The following is a 23,976-nucleotide window of genomic DNA, read 5'->3' as shown; positions in this document are numbered from 1 at the left end:
AGCAATGAGGTCGCACTCCTGAGATTAGGTTATAAAAAGACCGTTTCTTCTGTCTCTCACTGGCCCTTTCTTATTCTCGCCCTCTGGGTCCTCATTCTGGGGGAAGCCAGTGGCCATGCTGTCAGCTGCCGTATGGCGAGGCCCCCAAGGTGAGCAACTGATGTCTCTGGCCAACAGGCAGTAAGATCCTGCAAGTCTGGTTCAGGGTAAGTCAGGAAGTCAATGCTTTGTGCTCCACAGGGCAGAAAATGAGAATGAGAGAGGGTGAGAGAACCTCTCGCTGGGGAGGCAAGGACAGACACCTCTTAGAATGTGGCATCCTACTAGGATGGAGGAAAACATAGAAAACATATTTTTCACAAATTTATTCCAGGAAAATCAGATGCTGTTTTCTTTCTTTTTTGGAAAGAGTGAAGTGTGATGAAGACAGAATTTTTTTTTTTTTGTAAGTTTCCCAACTGAGGAGCTGTTATTATTTTTTCTTTGCTATTTTTTTTTTTTTTTTACTGATCTGATATTTTGGATATCTTTTTTCACCATGATCTTTTTATTGTTTTTCTTTCATAGAGAACTAGAAATACAACACTTGCTACTTCCCCCCACTCCTCCAAAATCTGGTTTTTATGATACCCAGATACAAGACTATTTTGGGATCCCTCCGCCACACCTTTAAATAAATCTATGTTGATGCTTTCAGAGTGGCTTTGGGAGGGGAGATTCAGTCCCAGAGAGGCACTGAGACCATGCTTGGCTCTGACAGGCTCCCTTGAAAGGTGCAGCATATGCTGGGGTCAGGAGGGCTCCTACAATTGCTCTCACAAACTGAAACTCAGGATTTTTAATCAGGGCACGTGTGTTCAGTTCTGCCACTTAACATCTGTGTGGCTTACAGCAAATTCCTTCATCTCTCTGGTTAATTTCACTCACCTGAATATGGATATGCACGTGGTGGTGCTCTTTTCCCCTCCAAGTTCTGATAGACTTTAAATAACACAGTACAGAAAAAAAGAGCGTCCCAAGTGGGAAACTAACTTCATATAACGATGCAATGGTCGTAAGTCTGAGAAGGTAAGTGAATGTTCTTGGGAAAGTATAAGCCACTGTACATATACTGGACCTTGTTATTGTAACTCTAAGAAATTGTTGGTCCCGTCTTTCCAGGGGACATGATGGAGCTAGGTGGGCAGTGGGAGTTCTGATTATTGAAGGCTGAGAGTTAAAGTCAACTCAGGGGCCTGATAACCTTTGAAATCTATGAGTCTCAGGATAATCATGATCCTAGATCATGCTAACCCGTCTCACACCTTCATCTTTCTTCTCTTATTTCTTATTTCTCTTTTATGATTTTGTCTCCTTCATCCTGTCTCCTCTGTGTCTCTCAGGGGGGTACACAGCATGCGAACCGGCCACCTCCAGCGGCAGTCTCCTGACAGCATCCATCTGAACAGCTTCAGGGAACACTGCACACCTGAGGATCCGTCTGCAGTGACCACGCCCAGCAGGGGGCCTGGCCATTTCCACCCATAACCTGGTCAGGGAAGGTATAACCGGCTGGGGATGAACCTGGGGTGGAAGTGTCAGGATTCAAGGGCAGGTCAAAGGTCTCCTTCCAGGGGGTCCAGCCCAGAGTGTCAGGGTCAGGAATCAAGCTCAGATGGTCCTCTATTCCCTGGGGGTATGACTGATGACCTGGGCCTGCCCTCTAGAGAAAACCCACCGCACTGGGCATCTTGACCCTCCTAAGAAGGCTGAGGGGGGCCAACAGGACAGGGTGAGCCTGGGGCTGGGCACTGGAGCAGGCGGGTCACAGTGAGGGAGAGGCTGGGGAGCGGAGACTTCAGGGAGGCCTGGAGATGTAGCCTCATGATCGAAAATGAGAAGCAGGTGGTCATGTCACCGAGCGGCAGGAGGCTGCCGCCAGCTTCCTGATGCCAACTCCACTCTCATTTCAAGGTGATGGTGGTCCTCTAGGCACTGAAGTCATTTTCTCAGAATTTAATCTGAACCACAGGTTTCTGGAATGGACTTGGTCAGGGAGTCAGGAGGAGACTGAGCTGGGGAAGAATTCCAGGAAGTAGTGGCCAGATGCTCCAAGGACCAGGAGCAAGCAGGTGTTAGGGTTTTTGGCTTGTCTCCTCTTCTGGAGCTTTCCCCAAGGCCCCACACACATACTCCTCTCTTCCTCCCCCAAGTATTTAGTGCCTCTTGATCTCAGTTTTCCCTCAAACCAGCCCTGGAGAGAATCGGATTAACAGAGCCTGGGCTACAGCAGGGACTTTCAAAAACTTCAGGAATTTTTTGAGTGACAATTGAAGTTACCCAGAGGGCATACGCATGCTAACAGGGGTGAAAGACGATACTTTCAGCCAAAGAAAAGAATTTCAAGCAGTCTGAGCTCAGATCCTGTGGGACTAGAGGGTTTTGGTGTGTTCTATTTAGTATTTTGTGGCTCTTAAGTTTCAATTTATATTCACCCACATCTCTCCACTTCTCAAGAGGCAAGCATTTACACAATCCCCCATCTACGTGTGGCATGTAGCTAAACCTTTCAACATATATGATTAGCAAGCATTTATCTTATTCAAACTTTTCAACAGTCCTCTGAGGCAGGTTTTAAGAAATCTCGGTTCATTGTTTTGTTTTCAGGAAAAGAAAGAGCTAGGCCTTTGAATTGCCAAGGGTGGGAAAACAGCGACAGAACAGAATCTGGGACCCAGGTCTGGCAGACAGCAACCTACTAGGCTTTCACAAATCTTCCTGAACAGAAGAGTCACCTAAGATACTCATGGACAAGGCAGCTGCTGGAGGCCCCAGCTATGAGCACAACCTACCTGGCTCAGGGTAGGAGCCGTGGGCCTGGTTCCTCAGAAGCAGGTAGAAAGAAGGTGCAGGACACTCATTGGGGAGAAGCCTCAGATCTTCATCTCTAGGGGTGCAGATTCGACTGTAATAAGTCATGACAAGGCTTCTGAGGAACCTACTGGAAACTCTGGAGCTGGGATAACCCTTCAGAACCGGCCTGAGCTGGAAGAAGGGGGCCACATTTTACTCCACTTCTTGAGCAACCCCTGGGTATGAACTGGCCTAGAAGGTGAGGGATGCGGCCCAGGGCTGAGTAGCCTTCCTCAACAGTTCCAAAAAGAGTCGAGAGCGGACAAGTCAGCCAACAGCCTTCCCAGCAGCTGGCAAAATGGGTCCTTTAGTGATGAAGGGGAATTTGAGCAGCACAAAACAACAGGAATGTCTGTATAAAATCCGTGGGGATCATGAAGTTCCAAGGGTGATTATCATGGGGGAAGGCTATGGACTTCATTGTCCTCACCAATAGTTCACGAAGGCCAGTAGGGGGAAGCAAAGAGCTTTCCAGGTGCTACTCTGGAGCGTTAAGGTGAAGTAGGAGCCTGGTGAACAGCATCACCTGGGAAGAAATTGCAGGGTGCCCACAGGAATCCAGGGTTTCCCTGGTGGCTCCAATGGTTAATAATCTACCTTCAATGTGGGCGACTTGGGTTCAATCCCTGGATTGGAAAGATCCCCTGGAGGAGGGCATGGCAACCCACTCCAGTATTCTTGGCTGGAGAATCCCCATGAGCAGGGAAGCCTGGAGGGCTACGGTCCATAGGGTCTCAGAGTCCGACATGACTGAGCAGCTAAGCACAGCATGAGGGAATCCAAGCAAGCCCAAGACTGAGCTATCAGTAGCAGAATCTGAGAAGGGGTAAAGGATGGGACCCAGATCACAAGAAGATATGCCGTGCAAAGAAGTTGAGCAATACCCTACAGCTGTTGGGGGACCCTTGAGTGGTTTGAAGCCCAGGAAGTAATGCATTTAATGGGTGTTAAGGAACTTTCTGCCTGCGAGGAGGATGTCTTATTAAAGGACTCCACCTCTTTGCAGTCACACAAATTACTTATCTTCATTATCCAGATTGGAAAAATTGTGGGAGGTAATAATGCTCACCTTATATGGTCTCTTTGCCAAGGAAGAGAGATTCACTTATTCGTAAATAAGGGAAATTTTCTCTCTTCTTTCTTCTTTGCGACTTTCTCTCTTTCCTTGTAACTCTTGTGTCTCTCATTTTTTATTCTTCTCTTCTTACTATGCTAAGTAGGATCTCCAGTAAAATGTCAAATAGACATGCTATTTGATAGAAGAGCATGATAGAAAGTATTTGCTCCCGTTTTCAATATAGTAATAGAAATGCTTCTAACAGGTCACCCTATGTATGATGCTTACTATAATGTTTTAAAGTAAATACTGTTTAGTCAGTTAAGGAGGCTCCCTTTGGTTTCTATATTTCCCATAAGAATTTTTATCATAAATAGGTGTTGAATTTTTTTTTTATTTAACACTTTTTTTTTCCTGTGCCAAGTGATAATAACCTTATCTTTTCTTCCTGAAATATGTTAAGGTATTTCATTGCCTTAGTGAATGTTCTGGTTAAACCATCTTTGCAATTCTGAGATAAAATGTTGCCATCTGAAATTTTTTTTTTAATTTAATGCCAATCACCCTAACCTATTATAATACATGGTCATGTCGAGAACCCTTCTACATAAGCATTTTCCAAGAGGTATCATTTGTCTTCAAGAGAAAACCATGTATCCAATTGTCTCCCTCCCCAGTTTAAATCTTTCAGTGACTCACCACTGTCTTTTGAAGACAAGATCCTTTGATGCACATGATTTGATTCTCAAATCGTGTCTCCAAATCCTCTGCCTATCTCTGGCCCATTTTCTTTACTCATTGCATCTAACCTGGCATCAAAGCTTATTAACTTTCCTCTAAAACATATGTATTTATTATATTTAATATACAATGTTACATTTTAGTAATGCTTATTTTAATGTATTTAATAACATATATATATATATATATATAGCTAATGAAGAAGGCGATGGCACCCCACTCCAGTACTCTTGCCTGGAAAACCCCATGGACGGAGGAGCCTGGTAGGCTGCAGTCCATGGGGTCGCTAAGAGTCGCACATGACTGAGCGACTTCACTTTCACTTTTCACTTTCATGCATTGGAGAAGGAAATGGCAACCCACTCCAGTGTTCTTGCCTGGAGAATCCCAGGGACCGGGAAGCCTGGTGGGCTGCCATCAATGGGGTCGCACAGAGTCGGACACGACTGAAGCGACTTAGCAGCAGCAGCAGCATATATATATAGCTAAACTAAGAATCTTTCATCTCGATTATTGCAATGGGCTCTGGAACAGTTACACAGTGCTACTGTGGGATACAGATTGGTTCCTGTATTTGTATATACATAAAGCTTGAAAGCTCCTTCAGTTGGCCCAGTGGCATGCTAGAGTCTGTTCATATCATCTTCTGAGCATCCATTGTTAATACTCAGGAATTTCACAAGCCAGTTGTCAAACTGTTATTAGCTTGAAATTGACTGTGGTAGAACAATTTGCTCTAGGGAAAAAAAATGGCCAATACTACAAATCAATGAATTAAAAAAAAAAAGCTTTACCCATGATATAAAGATTGTAGCCCATGATCAAGCTTCTCTGCTTTGTGCCTGGTTAGAAGTTCTAGTTCCCAGAACTTCTATATTTCCTTGATTTTGTGGTACCTTCCTTCTGAGTATAATGCATTTCCTCTCCCATCTGTGAGCACCTCCTCCTGGACTCAATTCAGTGCCCGTCCCCTAAGGTAGCACTTAGAGGGCGCTTCTTCTCTGCAGCTCTACAAAAAGCACTTATCACATGATTCCCTAGTCATTGGTTTCTGGGTCTGTATGCTCTGTAAACTTCTGAAAGGCATTTCTCTTCATTATTCATCCATTTATCCTCATGGTTTGTCCACTGTCTAGCACATGACAGGCACCGCATATATGTTGGACAACTAAGGAGTAAATAAAAGATCTTCCCACCTTCCTTTTAGTTCCCGTGTTTCCAGCAAGATCACCCAATTTCCAAGCCATGACTTCACGCTCTCTCCCCCTATTCCTTATCTATAAGGAGAACTGCAGCATGGCACCACTTCTAATCCCACCTTTATCCATGAAGCAGAACTCTTGAACCAACCGCAAGTTCAGAGGGAAATGGAACTGAATGGAAATTTTTCTCATCTGATGAAAGAGCACTAGAAAAATAATCACTGGGGCAAAATCATTGAAAGAGATTATTCTTGTTATCTATTGCTGCATCGCAAACTATCCTCATGTCTGGTGATTTATTTTTCTCCCAGTTTTGTGGGTAAGAGATTTAGACCCACAAAGTCTGTGGGGACTCCTAACCATGGGATGTCCAGGGATGCAGCTGGGGTTGGATGACCCATTTCCAAGCTGGCCTCTTCACACACAAGTTCAGCATTTCTATGTCCTTTGGTCCCTCTGTCTCCACAGGTCAGGTCCTCTGCAGGGGCTGCTGCATGCAGGGTGGGCTTCTCTCAGCATGGTGATCTCGGGATAGCTGTCCTTCTCTGGGGGCTATCTTCTAGGAGAACAAGGCGGAAGTTGCCGATCTTAAAGGGCAGCCCTAGAGAGAGTATCAGATTACGTCCTGTGTGAAGTGAAGTGAAAGTAGCTCAGTCGTGTCTGACTCTTTGCGACCCCATGGACTGTCCATGGAATTCTCCAGGCCAGAATACTGGAGTGGGTAGCCTTTCCCTTCTCCAGGGGATCTTCCTGGAGATCGAACCCAGGTCTCCCATATTGCAGGTAGATTCTTTACCAGCTGAGCCACCAGGGAAGCCCTGTGTAATCTATGGTAAAAGCAGACCCAGGCCAGTCTGGATTCAAGGAGAACCCATTTTCAGGGGGAAGAGTATCAGACACTTCATGTTTATCTCTAATCTGCCACAGAGGGGTCTGGCTTCTGTCTCGCTCTGATAGAAACAAGGGTGGCAAACTATACTGGGGAGGAAGATATGAAGCCCAGAGGTATCCCCCGTGAAATGAGTTACTGTCTCCAAACACCTGGAGTACTACCTGGCACCAGCTGCTGCTGCTGCTAAGTCGCTTCAGTCGTGTCCGACTCTGTGCAACCCCATGGACAGCAGCCCACCAGGCTCCCCCGTCCCTGGGATTCTCCAGGCAAGAACACTGGAGTGGGTTGCCATTGCCGTCTCCAATGCATGAAAGTGAAAAGTGAAAGTGAAGTCACTCAGTCATGTGCGACTCTTAGCGACCCCATGGACTGCAGCCTACCAGGCTCCTCCGTCCATGGGGTTTTCCAGGCAAGAGTACTGGAGTGGGGTGCCATTGCCTTCTCCAACCTGGCACCAGACATGTCGTCAAATCCCCCAAAGGTGGTACTGAACTCTTTTTTTCTAACATTAATCCCAAATCCATCTCAGCTGACGTAACCCCTCATCTAACCTCTAGCAGTTCCCTGAGTCGGAAGAGTAGATAGAACCTGTGACTTTTAGAGAAAAGGCCCTGCCTCACTATGGTGAGCAGTCAGTTAAGAAGTATTCTCACTACATCTGAGCGAACAGAAGTGAGAGGCGTCTAGAGGTGATTGAAATGCAAAGAAACGGCTCCTAAGCCACTGGAGCACACTAGAAGGGGAGGCAACAAAAATAAGCATACAAAACAAACAAACACAACAAGTTCTTTCCAGACATCTGGATTTCAAGGCTTTAATGCATTTCCCGAGGAATATAAAGTTTAATCGCTAAAGGATTTTATGCTTATAGATCATTACCGTCAAGGTTAAACAGGAAACAGATGGCATACTCAAAAAGGGTGAATGAAAATAATGAAGCAGAGAGTCTATTAACAAAGGTGAGGGAAACATTCAGAAAAATCAGCAGGAGGTGGTGGAGCACAGAGGTGCAAACAACAGCAAGAGGTAGGTATAACCCCGGGGGGGCTAACAGGATGCAGGGTAGAGGCTGATGCTGAAAGCCCGCAAGGATTGGAGCTGTAGGGAAGGGCTGTTTCGTGGGAGCTGTGACCTGGGGAGAGGAGCCCCGGCCCTCCCAGCTGTGGCCCAGGAGAGAGGGACCTCTCTCAGCTCCCCTCTGATCTCCTGTTACTGCCTCTCTTGCCTGAACTCGATCGGAAGGAAGGTCCTAGGGAGCCGAAAGGACATGGCCCGCAGCAGGTAGCCTCCTGGAACACCCGGCAGAGTGAAAAAGTGCGCCAAGTGGGTCTGGAGAGATGGATGTGGTGGTTGCTCAGTCATTCAGTCGTGTCTGACTCTTTGCCACACCTTGGACTGCAGATGTATCTTACACAACCGAGTTGGCCTGGTAACAGTATTCAATTTAAATCTTAACATTTGAATATATGTCAACAGCTGTATCCCTATGGAAGAAGACTCTGGAATGATCTTTATCTTCCCCCTTTTATGTACAGAGGTTTTAGAAAAATGAATCCATTTTATTCTTTCTCTTAATGTATATGGAAGCTGTATCAAATTGACATTACAGAACTAGTAAGTTTATTCAACAGAATAAGCATGGTTGACTGTTGAACCATCAGCATAGAGGTATGGGTTTCAATTAGTGATTTCTGATGAAAAGGAGAAATATTAAGGCAACTAAAGGTCCTGGTGGTCCCATGGCTAAGACTCCGTGGTCCCAATGCAGGGGGGCCCAGGTTTGATCCCTGGTCAGGAAACCTGATCCCACATGCCACAACTCAGACCCACTGCAGCCAAATAAACAAATAAATAAAAATAAAGCAACTAAAGATGGCTAGTAGGTACGTAGGCCAAAAACAAGACAAACTCTAACTGGTGGCTCTAAAGGAGAAAACCCAACAAAGGTACAGAAGGCATATTTAAAGGTAAAATATAAGGGGATTTCTCTAAAATATAGAAATGATATAGGAAGACAGATGAATCTATCACTTGGGGAATTGTTTCAAATTCTTCAACTCCACGGCATTTCTTAGTTGATGTATTGAGCTCAACAGTTAAAAAACAATACATTTCAAGCAGAAAAAAAATTAATCACACACAAAGGAAAACAAAACGTCAAGCAGAACTCAAGCCTTCCAGATCCACTTTAAATGTCATAAAACAACAGAGGAATATCTACAGAATTCCAAAATCAACAAGTTTAAGCCAAGAATGTGATTCAAGGTGAGATTACCGAATGCATATTCTTGGCTAACAGACTTGAGATTGTTTTTAAGTTTTTACAGACATTGAATATAGTTTCCTATCTGATACAGCAGCACCTGTTGTTTATCGATTTTATATATAGTAGTATCTGACTCCTAATTTATCCTCTGGCCCCTTCCCCCTTTGGTAACCATAACTTTGTTTTCTATGTCAATACATCATTTCTTAATTCTATAATAGAAAGAAAACTCAAGAAAATATATTTAGATGATGTGAGAGTATATCTAGATGTTTTGTTGTTGTTGTTCAGTCGCTAAGTCATGTCCAACTCTTTGCAACCCCATGAACTGCAGCATACCAGGCTCTCCTGTCCTTCACTATCTCCCGGAGTTTGCTCAAATACATGTCCATTGAGTCGACGATGCCATCCAACCATCTCATCCTCTGTCATCCCCTTCTCCTCCTGCCTTCAATCTTTCCCAGCAGCAGGGTCTCTTTCAATGAGTCAGCTCTTCGCATCAGGTGGCCAAAGTATTGGAGCTTCAGAATCAGCCCTTCCAATGAATATTCAGGGTTCGTTTCCTTCAGGATTGACTGGTTGGATCTTATAGTCCAAGGGAGTCTTATGAGTCTTCTCCAGCACCACAGTATCAATTCTTTGGTGATCATCTAGATTAAATCATCTAATTGAATTTTAGGCCACTAAACCCTCTTGTAAACTGATAGGTAAAAACTCCAGAAATAATATTTGTCCAGAACAGGACACAGGAATTCCAGGAAGAATCATCCTCTCTTGCTCCTTCTTGGATATTCCTTCTTGTCTTAGAAGAGCTGGTCTCAAATTTGATGTCAGCTCTCTGGTGTATCTCAGTAAGCACTAGCACCTGGAGGTTAATGACCATTAAATAATGGATGTACTTCAAATGATGTACTTTATAAATAACTTGGGGAAAATGCAAGGTTACCTCTGTGAAAGCATCACTCTTGCTTGTATTCCCATGGGTTTTCTTAAAGTGTTATTCTGGATGTCATCCACATCCTGGGGCTTGCTCTGTGCCCCCTGAGGCTGGCTCTGTGCCCCCTGAGGCTGACCTGAATTTCATACATCAATGAATTCTGTGGGGGGCTACAAGCAATAGCCACAGATTCCTCCCCTTCCTGTATCCATGCTCTACTACAGCATGGCTTTGTGGTTCTTCCCATCAAGAAGTAGAGTCTATTTCTCCACCTATTCCTCCTCTTTCAGCCCCGGAGTCTGAGTCAGCTTGTGATTTACTTTGACCTTTAGGATGGAGCAAAAGCAAAACTGTGGGGGAGTTCTGATCCTGGACCTGATGATCCCTAAGCTTCTGCTCTTTCTTAGAACCCTGACAGCACCATACGAGGAAGCCTGGACTCCCTTCCCTGAGAATCAGAGACCAAATGGAGACAGAAGTTCAGCCTAGAGCCAGCACCAACTGCCAGACATGTGGGTGAGGCCACCTGGGACTCACCTGCCCCAGTTGAACTGCCAGATGATGCCACTGCCGGAGCCAAATGGGGAGTGACAGCGAAAGAGCCACCCAGTTGAGCCCATTCCAAAATGCTGAACAACAACAGAATCTTAAATTCCAAGAACATTCCCCAGTGGTCCAGTGGTTAAGACTCCGTGCTTCCACTGCAGGGGGCCTGGGATGGACCCTGGTCAGGGAACTAATATCCCACATGCCATGTGGTATGGTCAAAATTTTCTTTTTAATTCCAAGAAAATTCAGCGAGATTTCTAGGAATCGAGTGATCTGGGGCATGTTGATGTATTTCTTCCAAGGTGAACTACAGGCTTCTGTATCTGGTCCCTTCTCCCTCTATGAAATAGACACAATGCCTCCTGGGTCTCTCTGGATCTTAGAGGTGACATATGCTTCATTTGGTGACCCGTTTTTCCAAGTAACATGAAGGCTGCCCACGCTGATTAAGAAGCAGAGGGAAAAAAGGCACTGGATCACGTCAGAGCTGTCACTCAAGCTGCTCTGCCCTCAGGCTGCGTAACCAGCAGATCTGATGGTGTTTGAAGTCTCTGGTAGACACAGATGGTTTCTGGAGCCCATGGCAGGCCCCATGGAAGAATCACAGCACAAATTTTGAAGGATTTAGAGTGAAGCTATGCCATCATCTTCAGATCCTATTCTTCTGAGAGTCCCTGGTTTGATATAGGCCCTGGTAGAGAGCAAATGTTTGGCTGCAACACACCAAATTACTAGACAACATGATTTCTCCATCGTGAATCGGATGTTGTCTGACACATCACGTTACAACCCACTGGCATGCACTGCAGCACTCCATCATCAGGGAAAATGGTGTGTACCGATTGGATTAATAGGATCTGAAGGTTCAAGCAAAGTCCTTGGGCAGATGACCATGACTCCTAGGACTCTTCCTCTGTCTGCATCATCTCCCCTCCCTCGTTAGTGCCCATCACCTCAAGGGGAATTCCCCATGACCAGTTAACTAAAGAAGAAAATAGGCAAGCCTTGTTGACAGAGAGTTCTGCACAAGATTCTAGCAATAGGCCAAAGGTGGACAGAGGCAGAGCTTCAGCCACAGAGAAGACCTAAAGGGCCATCAAGGCAATAAACTGAAGGCCTTGCAGGGGCCAGAACCTCAAGAAGCACACACACCTCTGGCTATTCAGTTTGCTTAAAAGAAGAGGTCTCCGTCTATACTGGTTCATGAACACTGACTAACAATTTGGCTGGAGAGATGAGGATTCGAAAGTAAGATGGTTGGGAAATTGATAATGAGGGTGTCCGGGGAAGATGTGTGTAGATAGACCTCTCTGAATGGGCACAACCATGAAGACATTTGTGTCATGAGTGAATGCTCACCAAAGAGCACCTTCGCCAGAGGAGGACCTTCATAACCAGGTGAGTGAAATGATTCATTCTCTGGATGTCTGCTGACCTCTTTCCCCAGTCATCTTGTCTTTATAATCAATGGGCTCATGGGCCCAGGGCATGGTGGCAGGAATGGAGATTAAGCCCAGGCTGGGGCTGACATTCATCGAAGCCAGCCTGGCTGCGGTCACTGCTGAATGCCCCACCGGCCGACAGCACAGACTGCAAGTGAGCCCCTGATGTGCACAGAAGTTGGGTCAAAACACGGTGGATGGGAAGCTGCATGGTTCACTTGAAGAGCCAGGAACTAGGAGTGACAAGTCGGAGGTTTCCATTTCTTCTCCCAACAACAGCAGCAGAAACATGAGTGGCTACATCTGTAATGAAGTGAGGGCACAGGAGAAAGTTGAAGTTGGAGTCAAGAGCTGAGATCCTGAGTGGTGGGGTAGGGGTGGGCAGGGATCAGCTGGGAGAACTGGCATCAGCTGGATCAGCTGGCAGCAACTAGGTACCACTTCATGGGTGGGGGACTCTGTCACTGTGTTAGGAAGCCCGGACAACAATGACCTGAGGGGCCCTGGAGGCATTGATGCTGTCTGCTCTGGGTCGCTCACTAGCTCTGTGACCTTGGCTGTGTCTCCAGTCCTCTCGGAACCTCGGTACCCTCATCTGTCAACTGCAGGGCTGCTCGGGAGGGATGAATGAGATACACCGTATGTGCAGTTCACGGCACAGCGCCTGTGCTGGTGTGCTCATGGCGTGACCCCAGGTGAATGTCCTCACCCTGCTCTCAGACGCTGCTGTCGAACTAGGTCAGTGACTGCTAAATTGAACAAGCCTCAGAATCACTCAGAAACTTGTTTAAAATACAGACCCCTGGGGCCAAACCTGGGTCTGCTGGTCTGGGATGTACAGAGGCAGGACCTGAGAGGCTGTACTGTCAAACAATCACCCCAGGGGTTCCGGTCCGCAGACGGCTCCGTGGACGGGGCTGGAGGCCTCAGCACAGATGCCCTCCAGGGCCGGGCCTGCACGCCTCAGGTTCCAGGCTGTGTGGTCCTCTGGAGGTCACCTCTGCACACCATCTATTTTCAGATCCACCTCCGGGCTCCGGCCGAGTCTGTGCAGATTACACTGGACGCCGTCTCTCCTCATCTCTCTGCTTCCTAATCTAATTATCACAACAACCAGATGTGACAGGCTCCCTCTCAAACCCATTTAAACGTCTCCAAAGGCACCTCTCCGTATTCAAGCCTCCTCTAATTTCCCCCCTCCCTCCTCTAGAGGGACACCTTGGCTCCTGGCGCTCTCCCTATGCCAATTAGCAATGAAGTATACTTCTGCTGAAATAATCCGATTATGGGGCACTGAATAGCAGCCACAGACTGTCACACTCAAATCCTCATCCCCAGAGAAACTCAGGTCAACCCTCTTAGCATCCAATGGGCTCAGCCTCCTGGAATAGGAAGGCATCTTGCTCCGACAGCCACACTTCTGAGCTCTTTGGTGCATCTGGGCCTCTCTCAGTATCTTTGAAAATGGGATGGAGGTAAAGGGCTCTCCCCACCTCCCAAAAAAGCATGTGTGTGTTGATTCCTAGTCAATATCCTGAGTTCATAGCCTCTTAGAGACCATCCCTGGGCCGCTGGCTGACATGGCCCCACCAGGGTCCACCACTCACCACTCATGTTTCCACATCCCCTTCCTTACCTTTTCCTATTCCGGAATCATCTTTTCTTTCCAGAAGAGTAAGTGGCATCTTACCATACCCCTCACTCCCCATTGTGCTCTTCTCACTTTACGATACCTCCTGGCCACCTTGCCGTGTCATGCATTATCCACCCATGCATTATTTTTAATGCCCCACCAATCCCACAGTGTGGATTTTTCTTAACCATGGATGGACATTAAATTGTTCTCCTCCACTTTCAGACAGACCATGCATCCCTAGAAAACAAAGAATTAAGAAACTGGCATAAACAACATCGATCAGGGAAGACTTCAGGGAGGAGAAAACATTTTAAATCACTGCTGGCAAGGAGATCCAACCAGTCCATCCTAAAGGAAATCAGTCCTGAATATTCATTGGAAGGACTGATGCTGAAGCTGAAACTCCAATACTTTGGCCATCGAAAAACGGACACATTGGAAAAGACCCTGATGCTGGGAAAGATTGAAGGCAGGAGGAGAAGGGGATGACAGAGGATGAGATGGTTGGATGGCATCACTGACTCGATGGACATGAGTTTGGGTAAACTCTGGAAGTTGGTGATGGACAGGGAGGCCTGGCGTGCTGCAGCCCATGGGGTCTCAAAGAGTCAGACACGACTGAGCGACTGAACTGAACTGACCACAGATCACATCCCATTGAACCAGCAGACCTGCCCCAGGTCCCCCTCACCTAGCTGAGCGCATGGTCCCCAGCATGGCCTGATTCAGGCCACCGCCATCTGGACCCATCAACCATTCCAACCTACACCGGGAGAACTGCAAACCCTGGGTTATTTATGATTTCCTGAACATGCTGTGCTCTTCTCCCGCTTTCCCTTCTGGAACTCACCCTCTCCCTCTCCCTTCAGCTGGAGCTCAGACTCCCTCCCTCCCTCCCTCTTCCCCCGCCCCCCAGCCCCACCAGAGAAATTTACATACTAAAGGCTTAAGGAGGAAAGGGACTGATTTAACTCCCATTCACAGGCTGCACCTTCTCCTCTCTCTTCCTTCTACACCTGGCCTCCCTCTGTGCCAGTTTTGTGGGGGCAGCAGGCCCCCCTTCCTGGGACTGGCAAACCTCTCCCCCAGTGGAGGGGACGTAGTTTGGAATATCTGGACGTGCACCGGTCTTCTTGTGGTTTGGGCTTCCACTGGTCTGCAGTCATCCTGGACTGTCTTAAAAAACACAATTCCACTGAGTATATTTTAAAGATCTTATTGGCTTCATTCAACAATTTTCGGGTAGTAGTCAATGTAGCAGACAGAAAGGACTCCAAGGAGCTGTACAAAATGAAAGACTTTTATGGGCAGAAGAGAGCAGATATGAATGTTCCGCTAGACCAAAAAAAAAGCAGATTGGGCTACGACAAGGTCACTTTTCTTTAAGGGATGGCAGGGATGTCTCAGCCAGGTGACCTAACTAGTCCTGATCAGACGATTCCTGATTAATCTGTGGTTCCATTTCTGGGAGAGCAGCAGCTGTAATGGAGGTGAGTCTTGGTGTGGTGACGTGGACTTAGCAGAAGCAGCTCCATGCTGGGTCTGCTGCCTTGTTTTTAACAACTACAGCAACAGTCCACTCAGCTTGACCATCCCTCTCTCCCTCCTGCAATAGCCCAGCACAGATGGGGCTGATCACGTTTATCAATAATCTTGAGGGCAGGGCTTTGGCCAAGGACAGGTCATAGGACCCGCACAGCCAAGCAGAATTCACCTTTGAGGGGGTCTCTATTCCAGGTGCTGGATGAGAAACGCTCCTTTTTCCCCCAAGAGTGCTGAGCTGGGACTTGTCCCGTGGAGTGGAGGGCAACACTGGGACCGCCGGCGATGCAGAGACCAGCGGAGCTTCCGGAGCGGACAGAGACGAGGGGCAGGTTGTTCCTGTCCTTCCTGATTCTCTGAGCTGCCCCAGACTGCTTTCCAAGTGGTGGGATGGTAAATTCCTTTCCTTTTTTAAAAATTTAAGTCACTTTGACTTGGCGTTCTGACACTTGAAAATATGCGTTTGACAAATATATACCAAATTTAGCAGCTACACAGGTCCTTAGTATTTAGCTGAAAGGTTCTGCATTCTCCAAGCTCTTGTATCTCTCTGAGCTCACCCTGTTCACTCAACTCCAGGACAGGCATTTTTTTTTCTGCTTCTCAAAATAAGCTCAGGGAATTTGCAGGCATTTTCCATTCAGCTTAAGGTTCTCTCTGCCCAGGTCGTCTCGCGGCTAGCTTCACAGTTGTGCCTCCAACAGCTAGGATAGCACCTGGTGATAAATACTTATCAAATAAACAAATGAGGAAGGTGACAAAGCTTATTGGAAAAGACCCTGGTGCTGGGAAAGATTGAAGGCAGCATGAGAAGGGGACGACAGAGGACGAGATGGTTGGATGGCATCACCAACTCAATGGATATGAGCTTAAGCAAACGCAAGGAGATAGTGAAGGACAGGGAAGTCTGGCGTGCTGCAGTCCACAGGGACGCAAAGAGTCGGACATGACTGAGTGACTGAACAACAACGAATAGAACAAAGGGCTCAGATCTTGAAGCAGATGGGGGAGCCTGGTCTATGGGGTCGCACAGGATCGGACATGACTGACGAGACTTAGCAGCAGCAGCAGCCCTAAAATCACACAAACTCCACCACTTACAAGCTTAGTTTTCCTTAGAAAAAAATAATTAACATTCTGTTGCTACTTGCAATGAGGAAAATATTCATACAAGGTATTGCTTTTTTTTTAAGTAAAAGAATTCTTTTATGTTTTGGCTGTGGTGGGTCTTCACTACACGCTCTAGTTGCGGTGAGTCGGGGATGTGGGTGGGTGGGCTCCTCTTCACTGTCAGCTACGGGCTTCTCACTATGGTGGCTCCTCTGTTGAGAAGCACAGTTTCTCAGCACTCAGGCTTCAGGAGTTGTGACACACGGGGTTTATTGCTCTGTGGCACACGGGATCTTCCTGGACTAGGGATTGAACCCAGGTCCCCTGCATTGCAAGGCTGATTCCTAACCATTGGACCACCAGGGAAGCCCCATAGTATTGCTTTTTAGTTGATTTATCCTTTACTTCCAACAAGACTGGAAGATGTGAAAGTTCTATGTTAACTGCAATGTGCTGACTGCATGATGATGACTACAGCCAGAAATATTAACCATGGTCTTCTGTATTCTAGACATTGTGCTGATAGCTTTATTCTGTTCATTAAAACACTCACCACAACTGGGAGGCAGGCATCAATATATCATCTTAATGATGAGCGGCTGAAACCTGGTGATGTAAGTAGCATCTTAAAGTCAGCTGGGAAATATGGAGCTTGGGATTTGACTCTATCACAGTCTACAAGGAGATGCCATGCAAAGTGGACCAAACAGCCAGCTGATAGTTGGACTAAGTGATCTGATGGTATCTTTAGAGCCCAGGGATTCTGTGGTCTTTGTGGTCAACCAGCTCCCATTTATAATCTATTTCTCCAGAACATCTCTGCTTCCTCTTGGCTGTCATTTAATCAGCTCATCACTGCTACTGCTAAGTCACTTCAGTCATATCCAACTCTGTGTGACCCCATAGACGGCAGCCCACCAGGCGCCCCCATCCCTAGGATTCTCCAGGCAAGAACACTGGAGTGGGTTGCCATTTCCTTCTCCAATGCATGAAAGTGAAAAGTGAAAGTGAAGTCGCTCAGTCGTATCTGACTATTCGCGACCCTGGACTGCAGCCTACCAGGCTCCTCCATCCATGGGATTTTCCAGGCAAGAGTACTGGAGTGGGGGTGCCATTGCCTTCTCCAAGCTCATCACTAGTTGGGACTCAAGACACCCCTGATCATAGACAGACCTTGTTGAAGTGAATTCAGGATATGCCATCATTGGGAAAGAGTGGTGTTGGCTTCACCTGTGGGCTCTGGATCCAGGATGTCTGAATTTGAACCATCTCTGCCTCTAACTGGCCTCACCAGCTTAGGCAGGTTACTAACTTCCTCTGTCTTAGCTTCTCCAGGATAAAAGGGAAATAGCCAGAGACTGTCCATACAGGATGGTTGTGAAGATTCCATGAGTCAACATAACTAAAGCCCTTGGACAGGTATCTGTCTGGCCCACAGTGAGTATTCCACAAATGTGCACTATTAAACAGAGAGCTGTGTAGAAATGGAAAGAAAATGAGTCAGAATGAGCAATTCTGAATTATACAACACCCCCTGGGAGCAGAAAATCAAATTCATCTCAGAGCCAGCTCACATAGTGCAATACCCTTTTGAATCCTTGAATTTCTTTACAGCATGCCTCTATTCATGCATTCATTTGAGGGGAAAAAACCTTATGAGCATGGCTAAGATTCTCATTCCTCCCCCTCTCCCACCTGAGCCGCAAGCAATTAGTAGCAAGCTGAAGGAGACAGAGAAACTTTTGTTCGGCACAAATCCTCCCAGTAAGAGAGTAAGGTAGCCCTGTGTGTAGTCAGAAGAAATCCCACCGTAAGCCTTCTGGGCAGGAGGCTAGCCTCTAGAGGCCCTTGTAAATTGCCTTCCAAGAAGGAGGTGCACTTCTCAGAGGTGGGCCCTGTGTTTGCAGAGCACCAGGTGAGTCTGTCCACAGAAGTATCAAGGAGACGTGCTCTGCTTAACGGCAGAGGTGAGGGAGACTTTGATAATAGAATAAGGGATGGAATCTAGAAATAAAGAGGGGCCTCAGAGATTGATGTTACTGAGGGAGCAGGTGGAGAGAACTGAGGGAAAATACAACTAAACAATCGCAGAAGAGGCACAGATGCTAGAAAGAAAGAGTCCCTCCATGCCACTCCAAAGGGTGAGTGGTAAGGAACTAAGTGAAATTTCTAAGATGGCATTTCTCTTTCCTATGGGGGGATTTATTTTTATACACTCACATGTTCAGAAGTGGAAGTTACTGCTTGGATTAGGTGATGAGCTCACCAGTACTGGAGGCATTTAAGCAGTGCAGGGTTACTCACTGAGGGATTAATTAGCTTGGGATTCACTTGTTTCAAAAAGAGAAACACTGATTCATGATTCTGAATCGTGCCCCAGACAGGGTGGAATCCTGGAGCCTGTCCTCCTCCTCCCTCGTGAAATCTTACAAGGATAATTGAGTTAAAAATGCGGCTGCCAGGGTGGTCCCTAATCGCACCTGTCTGGTGTGTTTATAAGAAGAGAGTAGAACACAGACACTCAGAGGAAGGGCTTCCCAGGTGCCACCAGTGGTAAAGAACCCGCCTGCAATGCAGGGGATGTAAGAGCTGCAGGTTCAAACCCTGGGCGGGGAAGATGCCCTGGAGGTGGGCATGGCAACCCGCTCCAGTATTCTTGCCTGGTGAAGCCCATGGACAGAGGAGCCTGGTGGGCTACAGTCCATGAGGTCTCAAAGAGTCGGACACGACTGAAGCGGAAGGAAAGACCCTGGGAGGACACAGGGAGAAACGGCTGTCTGCACAGCAAGGAGAGGGGCCTCTGAGGAAACCAACCTTCTCGATAGCTTGATCTTGGACTTCTGGCTTCCCGAGTTATGAGAAAATTAATTTCTGCTGTTTAAACCACCCCAGTCTTTGGTATTGCTATGGCAGCCCTAGCTATTGAAGACAGAGGAACAGTGACATCTAGGTGACCTTTATTTGACCGAAGGGGAGCCTAAGCCTCAGAGAGATTAAGTGATTTGCCCCAAGGTAAGCAATAAAAGATGATTTGAACCAAGTCAGTCTGATGCTACAGTGTGACTATTTCTGTTCTGTGCTGCTTCTCAAGTGCAGGATACCATTTCCAAGCGCTGTAAGAAGTAACAGCTGAGATCCTCCGGCCGATTGTTCTCTTGGTAAGCATCCCACCAAATGCCTTAAATACCTCCATTGCTAGAGAGCTCACCACCTATCAAAGAAGCCATGTACATTTTTGAACATCTGAGCATGTAAAAATAAATTTTCCTTATATGGGAAACAAATGTCATCTGAGAATACTCACTCAGTTCTTTACATCTCTCTCTTTGGAGCAGCATGGAAGAAGTATTTGTTTGTGTCCCTGGAAAGTGCTTCAAGTTCCATTAGAGGACAGTTGTGTCTGTATTGTCTCTCTCTTCTCAAAACAAAGCAATGACAAAATCATGAAAGCATTCTCATGTCATAATATTTCCAAATTCTTTCTTTATAACACTAAAATTAGGTCAACAGAGAGTTGCCTAGTCCAATTAGCAAAGCCATCCTTAAAAAATGGACAAGCATGATTTGAGATGAGTGTAATTTGGCATCCTTACCAATTCACAGGCACAGGAAATTATTCACCACCAGTTTGCCTTCTCCCCGAGCCAAAGACATATTGAGAGTGACCTAGAGCATGGACTCGGGCTGCCAATGGATGAAGCAATGAAGTGAAAATCACCATCTGTTAAGTGGAAATGAGAGCCGCTGAGAGGAACCTGGAGGAAGCGGCTTGTCTCAAAGCAGAACCCCGAGACGGGTGCCCGCACAAACCGTGGCGAGGAAGAGTCCCGTAGGTACTCCATCCCCACCATGCACTCCAGCACATGGCAAGGCTGGGGGAGCGTGCGCCATGGGGCTAGAGTTCCCAGGATGCTGGCTCAAGTCGAGATGCTGTAACAGTAGGGAGGGACATGTGACAGCCTCTCCATCTTTCCCATTCCCTGGCTGTCATCGCCTCAATTCCAGGGTTCAAGTCATTTCAAATCATTGTCAAGGCCATGTCAAGGTCCCCACCATGGACAGCAAGTGAAGGTGATGCTCTCTGAGCTAAGTTGGAGCCCAAAGAGATACACAGGCCTTGTGTAAACATCACTGAACAATTTTGACTTGATTCAGCCAAAGGACCAGAGGGTACAACCTGGAACCAAAAGATACAGTGAAAATGCTTGAGTGCAGAGCAGAAGAGTTTAGGTGACTGATGTGCAGACATCTGAGGGACATAATATTAGCTGTTACTATTTGATGACACAGGGAGGGATATGTATTTTCAAATACTTTTTAAGTAATATATAATTTTCTACCTTCAAATGTATGCAAATATGCAAAGAAAGCTAATAGAGAGGCAGAGTAAACAGTCTCAGAGAACTGGCTTTAATTAAATTACCCATTAAGTATTTCTTAATGGCTTCTTCTAATGTGCCTGAACATTTACTATGAAGTACATTAAAACATTTTTTTCTCTCCTAAGAGCAATAAAGAGGATGAAATACCTTGACAAGCTTAAAATAGATGGACACAAGTGAGTTGAAAACAAACAAAATAATGAAAACCAAAAGAGCCACCCCCCAGACTAAAATCTGACAAAGTCTTTTTGACTTATGTTTATACAGCTCCAACATAAATCTTAGTGTGAGACTATAAAACAAAGGGCTTCTGGAATAAAGTAAGCATAGGATATTAGCCAAGATATTAAAAAAAAATGCTGGGTAGAAACTGCCTCTCCAGGTAGCAACTGTAATAAGTCTAAAATAATTTTAATAGTATTTAAATGGTAATTCACCATTACCAGCCACTTGGTGCCAACATGGTCACACATTAAAATGAATGTCAGGTCCTACTATTGCATGAGAGTCTTGAGCAGAGGTCAGAAAAGTTTTCTGTAAAAGGCCAGATAATAAATGTTTAGACTTTGTAGCCATCCAGTCTCAGTTGCAACTATTAAGCTCTGCTGTTGTAGCATGAAAGCTGCCATTAACAATATAAAATGTGTTCCAACAAAACTTTATTTGCAAGAACAGACAGCAGGCTCAATTTGGCCCACAGACTGTAGTTTGCCACCCTCTGGTATCTGCTAAAAATCTAGAATTCAGAGCACACATGGGCCATTCTCATGGAATTCAGAACTTTTCTGACTTCTTAGGTAGAACTCTGTGGTAGATTAAAAAAAAAAAAATCAGCCCCAATTCTTTGCAGCTTCTCCCAACAAGAGTGTAGTCTATTTTTCCATCCTCTGACTTGCTTTGCTCTGATGTCATGTCAAGTTAAGCTGGGGCCCCAGGAGGAGATGCACGCTTCTTCTGTCACTCTTGGACCTCAATTTCCATGGCAACGGGTCTAGTTTCTGTTGTTGTTGGAGGAGGACTTTTCATGGAGAAGAATCCTGGTGCCCCTGTTCAATTTCTGCTCTGGGGGTTGAACAAATTCACCAGTAAGTCCCAGTCAAGGTCAGCTAAGCCTGGATAAATGAGCAGACAACCTAGCCAAGCCCAGCCTAAGTACTGACCCACAGACTTACAACATCCATAATTGATGTTATGCAAAACCACTACATTTTGAGATGATCTATATGTAGTAAAAGCTGATTAAAACCATTCTGCCACCCAATATATGAAGCAAACTTATTTTGTAATGTAGGCTTTCCAAAGGGAAGAACAGTCAGAAAATCAACTGTGCTTTTGTTTGTACACTTGTTCTTAATACCCATTTGCTTAACTAGCTTCTCCTGCTTTGATATCTGATTTGATTGCATGAATATATTAAAGAGGATTAGATTCTTCATCCCCAATGCTGTGGGGATACAGGCATACTTTTGAAATACTAATCTACAGAAACCTGTTATCAAGGCATAATCATTTTTGTTTATGACCATATTGGCACTGAGTGGCTAATAATATTGCATTAACTGTCTCAGACTAATGAGAGAAGAATAAAGCAGATTATCGGGTAAATAATGTGTTTATGTCTGGATCAGTAGAAGAAAATGCTAGTGAGCTGCATGAGACAAGATTTTTCAATAGTTTAGAGTGAGACACATAGAGAAAATTAAGTCTGTATATGGCAAAGAGCAGTAAAGCCATGAAAAATTCAACAAGACTTGTCCTGTAGCAACTGTGATCATCCATGTTACAATTAGCATTTCATTCCAGCAAAATAACTTCACCTATCATATTAGTGTTGTCATTTTGAATTTCATTGTTTTCTGGTGGGTTTTGGCATTTGTGTTATAAATTTTCTTTGCTTCTGTTGCTGTGTTAAGGAGTTTGTTATTCTCTCAAAGTAAGAGCATGGCCTTTTTCTTTTCTTTCCTGGCTGCACACCATGCATCATGTGGATCTTAGTTCCCTGCCCAACTAGGAATTGAAGCTGTGCCCCCTACACTGGGAGCACAGAGTCTTAACCCACTGGACAGCCAGGGAAGCCCAAACAGCCTAGCCTTTAACCTTGCTAACCCCACTTCTGATACAATTCACTGAGATAATCTGGATTAGATGCCAACAGACTGAGAAAATCTCTTCCCTTCTCTGGGCTTCAGGCAATCACTAAAATATGTTATTCTAATTTGAACTGTGGTTCTCAGACTTCAATGAACATGTTAAGAATCATAGTTATGAGATTCATCTCCAGAGATTCTCATTAAGCAGTGAAGGGTAAGACAAAAATAAAATATAAGGCAAAATTGAAAGATATAAGATCAGTTCAGTTCAATCGCTCAGTCGTGTCCGACTCTTTGCGACCCCATGAATCGCAGCACGCCAGGCCTCCCTGTCCATCACCAACTCCCGGAGTTCACTCAGACTCACGTCCATTGAGTCAGTGATGCCATCCAGCCATCTCATCCTCTGTCGTCCCCTTCTCCTCCTGCCCCCAATCCCTCCCAGCATCAGAGTCTTTTCCAATAGAAATAGACAATTTAACAAAACAGCTGAATAATGCCACACTTTTAATAACATACAGAGCAACTAGACAGAAGATAACAAGTAAATGGAAGACGTGAACATGATAAACCAAAACTGAACCTACCAGACTTATGTAGAGGACTCCATCCAACCCTGGCAGACACACCATCATCGCAAGCACACATTCTCCAGGACAGACCACATGTGAGGCTGTAAAGCAAATGTGAATAAATTTAAAAGAAGTTAAATCATACAAAGTATGTTTTCTGACCATAGAGGAATGAAATTAGAAATCAATAGCAGAAGGGAATTTGGGAACTCTACAAGTATGTGGACATGAAACAATACACTGCTAAATAATCAAGAGGTCAAAGAAAAAAATCACAAGAGAAGTTAGAAACTACGTCAAGATGAGTGAAAACAAAAACACAGCATACCAGAGCTTATGGGATTCAGTTAAAGCCGTCTTTAGAGGGCAAGTGATACTATAACTGCTCTATTAAAAAAGAGAGAGACCTCAAGCTGGTAGCCTAACTTCTTAAGAAAATAGAGAAGTAAATGTTAATGAACCAAGCAAAAGGAAGATTAGATTAGCATAAATCAGTGAAATAGAGAACACAGAAACAAGAGAGAAAAGTATTAACTTGTTCTGTGGAAAGATCAACAGAATTGACAGTCTTTAGGTAGACTAACCAAAAAAAAAGAAAATACTCAAATAACTAAAAGCAGAAATGAAAGAGGAGATGTTGCTATGAACTTTACAGAAATAAAAAGG

At 45.5% G+C, this 23,976-nt stretch overlaps 2 long non-coding RNA genes across 4 annotated transcripts; one reads left to right on the top strand and one right to left on the bottom strand.

The window, feature by feature from the left end:
* Positions 1-296: 296 nt before the first annotated feature.
* LOC129626555 (uncharacterized) lies at positions 297-22,545 on the top strand. 2 transcript variants are annotated; one of them, XR_008702012.1, is made up of 6 exons: positions 297-1,068; positions 1,383-1,541; positions 15,352-15,541; positions 17,593-17,703; positions 19,358-19,424; positions 19,870-21,324. It is a non-coding gene; the product is annotated as an uncharacterized LOC129626555 (long non-coding RNA). The 2 variants fall into 2 exon arrangements; XR_008702013.1 differs by lacking the exons at positions 297-1,068; positions 1,383-1,541 and adding an exon at positions 15,004-15,104 and having other exon boundaries at positions 19,870-22,545.
* Positions 11,239-14,691, bottom strand: LOC129626556 (uncharacterized). Of its 2 annotated transcripts, none has more exons than XR_008702014.1 (4): positions 14,554-14,691; positions 13,615-13,851; positions 12,793-13,075; positions 11,239-12,281 (listed from the first exon to the last, which is right to left on the bottom strand). It is a non-coding gene; the product is annotated as an uncharacterized LOC129626556 (long non-coding RNA). The 2 variants fall into 2 exon arrangements; XR_008702015.1 differs by lacking the exon at positions 14,554-14,691 and adding an exon at positions 14,306-14,430.
* Positions 22,546-23,976: the final 1,431 nt, after the last annotated feature.

Source organism: Bubalus kerabau, chromosome 14 (assembly GCF_029407905.1).
Source record: "Bubalus kerabau isolate K-KA32 ecotype Philippines breed swamp buffalo chromosome 14, PCC_UOA_SB_1v2, whole genome shotgun sequence".
Lineage (NCBI taxonomy): Eukaryota > Metazoa > Chordata > Mammalia > Artiodactyla > Bovidae > Bubalus > Bubalus kerabau.
Note: the sequence above shows the minus strand (reverse complement) of the source record. Positions and strands in the feature narration are given on the sequence as shown.